Source organism: Chrysochloris asiatica, unplaced genomic scaffold (assembly GCF_000296735.1).
Source record: "Chrysochloris asiatica unplaced genomic scaffold, ChrAsi1.0 scaffold00042, whole genome shotgun sequence".
In the NCBI taxonomy this organism is placed as follows: Eukaryota; Metazoa; Chordata; class Mammalia; order Afrosoricida; family Chrysochloridae; genus Chrysochloris; species Chrysochloris asiatica.
This window is the reverse complement of record NW_006408560.1, coordinates 20,353,458-20,359,049: the sequence shown is the minus strand read 5'-3', so window position 1 is coordinate 20,359,049 and position 5,592 is coordinate 20,353,458.

The following is a 5,592-nucleotide window of genomic DNA, read 5'->3' as shown; positions in this document are numbered from 1 at the left end:
TATATATACAAGTTGGTTGGCACATATGCTACAATAAGGAAGATGGGGTCTTCGCACTTATCTGTGTTCCTATGGTAACTGTTCAAATATTGTTTTGTATGCACTTTTATTTACTTTTCAAATTTGCTACTAAAGAATGCATCCAGCTGCTAAGCAAGAATTTGTGTTTTGTCCCAGTGGCAGAATGGGCCAAAAGCTTAGTTCTATGACTTGTTTTAAAAGTAAAGATTCTTGGAACTAAGGGAGGTGGGGCTGGATGGTGGACTAGGCATAAAGGGTGTGCAGACCCTCTTCAGCAAAAACTCGGAAAATTAGCAAAACAGGTTCAGAGGCAGGTCCTAAAAATCTGAAGGTCCCTTCAGATAAAAGTATTAATAAACAGATCAAGTGTTTACTGGGAGGCAGATGTGGAAGAGAAGCAAGAAAGGAGATGACTTCTGATTTGGGGTGGTCAACATGTCCCACCACAACCATTTTGTACAGAAGTGAGTGGATAGAGGGACAAGAAAGCACTTCCATTGCAGAAAACTTGCCAGCAATTTGCAGAGACATAGGTGCAGTATTCTTTTTTCTTTCTCTTCCTTTACTCTTTCTATTCATTTCCTCTCTGGTGACCAGAAGTGAGACCTGTACGAATAGACACCCCGAGGGAAGGGTCTATTCTGTGCAAAATGTTCTGTGCCATGCAGACAATTCTGTGCCTGGAGGAGGTTTCTGCATCATGTGAATCACTGGCCTCAAAATCAAAGACGGAGGAGACAACAGGAAGAGCCTGCACCAGGAGATAATGTCCTTCTTTGTCTCTTATACTGGCTTTGGCCTTAAAGTTCATTTTATCAGAGATTAATATTGCCACTTCTGCTTGTTTTTTATTGCAATTAGCTTGGTATGGGTAATCCTTTAATTTTTAGTCTATTTTTGTCTTTGTGTGTTAGATGTGTCTCTTGTAGACAACATATTGATGGATACTGTTTTCTTATCCATTCTGCTATGCTCTGTCTCTTGACTGGTGCATTTAATCTATTGACATTCAGTATAATTATCAATAGGTGTATATTAATTGCTGTCATCATTATACTGTTTGGTTTTTGTAGTATGCTTATTTCTTTGTTCTATATGTTTTCCCATGCTGAGTTCCTTTTTTGTGTCAATTTCTTCATAATTTAATGGGTTGGTTTTTTTTTGTCAATTTCTTCATAATTTTAATGTTTTGATAATCTTCTTGGACTTTCCTTAATTTGATGTGAAGATGATTAAGTCAATTGAACAAGAGGAACTAACCACAATACGTATCTATGTTTCCAATGAAAGAGTCCCAAAATACATAAATCAAACTCTAATAGGACTGAAGAAAGAAAGAAATAACTCTACAATAAAAGTGGGAGATTTTAATATACCACTTTCAATAAGAGGAAGATCAAGGAAACAAAATCAAATACATGGAAACTGAATAACACCCTACTTAAAAGCTACTGGGTAGTAGAACAAATAAAAAGTGAAATTTAAAACTTCCTAGAAACAAATGAGAACAAAAACTCAACAACATCCCCAAACCTTTGGTATACAGTAAAAGCAGTGCTGAGAGGGCAATTTTTAGCAATAAATGCACATATCAAAAAAGAAGAAAGACCCAAAGTCAACACATTAACACAACATCTCAAATAACTAGGAAAAAAAACAGGAAAGTAAACCTGCAGTCACCAGAAGAAAAAAAATGATAAAGTAATAAATAAATGAGACAGAAAACAGAAAAACTATAGAAAGAGTCAACAAGACAAGAAACTGGTTATTTGAAAGGATTAATAAAATGTATAAACCATTAACAAATCTAACAAAAGAAAAGAGGAAGAAGACATAAATAACACACATAAAAAACTATATAGGTGATGTCACAATAGAAATTAAAAGGATAACAGGATACTATGAAGAGCTGTACTTCAACAAATTTGAAACTGTAGAGGAAATGGTTACATTTCTAGAAAAACATGACCCACCTAAACTTACAGAGTGAAGTAGAAAACTTGAATAGATCTATGACAAAAGAAGAAATTGATCAGGTCACCAAAAAACTCCCAACCAAAAAACATCCAGGCCCAGATGGCTTTACTGGTAAATTTTACCAATCATTCATGGAAGAGTTGACACCAATTCTAATCAAACTATTCCAGAATATAAAAAAGGATGGAAAACTTCCCAATATATTTTATGAAGCAAGCATAATCCTCTTATCAAAACCAGGGAAGGACATCACTAAAAAAGAAAATAATAGACGAATATCCCTTATGAACATAGATGTAAAAATTCTCAACAAAATTCTAGCCAATAGAATTGAACAACTTATCAAAAATATAAAACACCACAACAAGTGGAATTCATATCAGGGATGCAAGGATGGTTCAATATTAGAAAAACAATCAATGTAATCCACCATATAAATTTTTTAAAAGGGAAAAGAATCACATGATCATATCAATTGATGCAGACAAGGCATTTGACAAAATCCAACCCCCATCCTTAATAAAAAACACTCAACAAAATAGGATTTGAAGGGAAATTTCTCAACATAATTAAGAGCATATATACAAAACCAACAGTCAACATCACTGTCACTGAAAGCATTCCCTTTGCAAACAAGAACCAGACAAGGATGCTGTTTATCACCACTCTTCTTCAATATTGTGTTGGGAGTCTTAGCCAGAGCTATAAGGCAATAAAAGGAAATTGAAGGCATCCAAATTGGCAAAGAAGTAAGACTCTTTCTATTTGCAGACGATATGATCCTATACATAGAAAATCCCAAAGACTCAGCAAAAAAAAATCATTGGAAAATTCAGCAAAGTGGAAGGGTACAAGATCAGCATACAAAAATTAGTTGGATTCCTCTATGCTAATAAAGACAGCTCTGAAAAGGAAATTTGGAAAACAATACCATTTATAATAGCTACCCAAAGGATGAAATATTTTGGAATAAATCTAAACAGAGAATAAAAAGACTTATATATATATATATAAAGACTACCAAACATTACTACAAGAACCCAAAAGTGATTTACAAAAATGGAAGAATATACTCTGATCAAGGATAGGAAGACTTAACATTGTGAACATGTCAATATTACCCAAAGGAATCTATAGATATAACATAGTCCTAATCCAGATTCCAATAACATTCTTTAAAGAAAGAGGAAAACTTATCACAAACTTTATATGGAGGGGAAAGAGACCCCACGTAAGCAAAGCACTGCTTAAGAAGAACAAAATTGGAGGCCTCTCACTCCCTGATCTCAAAATTTACCATGGTCAAAACAGCCTGGTATTGGTGCAATGAAAGATACATATATTAATGAAACAGAATTGAGAACCCAGAAGTAAATTTATCCATATACAGTCAACTGATCTTTGACAATGGACCAAAATGCATTAAATGGGAAAGAGATAATCCCTTCAACAAATGATGCTGGCAAGACAGGAAATATATTTGCAAAAGAATGAAAAAAGACCCATATCTCACACCATATACAAAAACTAACTCAGAATGGATTAAAGACATAAATGTAAATCCTAGAACTATGAAGATGAAAAACTAGGGGAAAACACAGGGTTCTAATATATGGCATACACAACTATCAAACATCTCAAAAAATGTACAACAATAGAAGACAAAACAGATGACTGAGACATTCTAAAAATTAGAAATTTATGTGCATCAAAAGATTTCACCAAAAGGATAAAAAGGTGTCACAGACTAGGAAAAAAAATTTGTAACAACATATCAGACAAGGGACTGATCTCTAAAATTTATAGGAAACTACAACACCTCTACAAGAAAAAGATAAATAATCCAATTTAAAAATTGGCACAGGACATGAACAGACACTTCACCAAGGAAGAAATTCAGGCAGCCAACAAACATAGTGATCATGATCATTAGCCATTGCAGTTGTTGTTGTTAAGTGCTGTCGAGTCGATTCTGACCTATAGCAACCCTGTATAGGGTTTCTGAGTTGCAGCTGGTGAGCTTGAACCACTGACCTTGCAGTTCAAACAACTTTATAGTCTGACCCATTAACCCAGAGCGCCACACCAGGACTCCAGGACTCCATTGGTGGTGGTGGTGGTGGTGTGCCACGGAGTCAGTTCCGACTCATAGCGACCCTGTATAGAGTTTCCGAGGCTACAAATCTTTATGGGAGCAGAAGTCTCATCTTTCTCCCATGGAACAGCTGGTAGTTTCGAACTAGCTGACCTTAAGGTTAGCAGCCCAACTCATAACCACTACGTGACCAGGTCTCCATTGTTGTTGTTGTTAAGTACCATGGAGTCGGTTCCAACTCATAGTGACCCTGCACAGGGTTTCTGAGGCTATAAATCTTTACAGGAGCAGAAAGCCTCATTTTTCTCCCATGGAACAGCTGGTAGTTTCAAACTGCCAACTTTGAGGTTAGCAGCCAGAGTCATAACCACTACGCTACCAGCAAAACAACAATGAGATATCATCTCACACCAACATTAAGAATGAAGTTGAAAAATCAGAAAACAACAAATGCTGGCCAGGGTGTGGAGAGACTGGGACCCTCCTACATTGCTGGTAGGACTGTAAATGGTTCCACCACTCTGGAAAATGGTATGGCACTTCCTCAGAAAGTTAGAAATAGAAATACCCTATAGTCCAGCAATTCCTCTCCTTGATATATAGCCACAAGAAATATGAGCCAGAACACAAGTAGATATATTCACAACAATGTTCATCTCAGCACTATTCACAATAGCAAAGAGATGGAAACAGCCTAAGTGTCCATCAAAGAAAGAATGGATAAACAAACTGGTACATATACACAATGGAATGGTACTACCTTGAAGAATAATGGTGAAGCTGCAAAACACCTCATAGCATGGATGAATCTGGAGGAGATTTTGCTGAATTAAATTGTTGTTGTTAAGTGCTGTCGAGTTGGTTCTGACTCATAGCGATCCTGTATAGGGTTTCCAAAGAGCAGCTGGTGAGCTTGAACTGCAGACGTTGTGGTTCAAACCAACCTTTCAGTCCAGTACATTAACCCACAGCGCCACACCAGGATCCAGAGTGAAATTAATCACAAATTAATCACATAAGACAATTATTGTAAAAGCTTAAAAAAAAGATTTCCATATTAAGAAAAATGTTTTGATGGTTACCAGGAGTGGGAGGAGATCTGGTGTGGCTCTGTGGGCTAATGCATTAGACAGAAAAGTCAGTTTGAACCACAAGGTCGGTGGTTCAAGCTCACCAGCCACTCCTTGGAAACACTAATCAGGATCACTATGCATCAGAATCAACTCGATGGCACTTAACAACAACAGTGGTGGCAGGGAGGGGACAGTAAATCACAGGTTAGGAGGTAGACACATGATAGCTTGGGAGGACAATATTTATGGAGGAGGGGGGCAATACACAAGAAGAGGGAGAGATGTAGATGAACAAGGAAGATAGGGGAAGAATTAGGGAGATAAGAATGGGCTAAATGGGACAGAGGTAAATAGCGATGTATACACACCTTGGAATAATAGAGTTCTGTGATACAGGGATCCAGACATAGTGTGAACAGGTAAAGG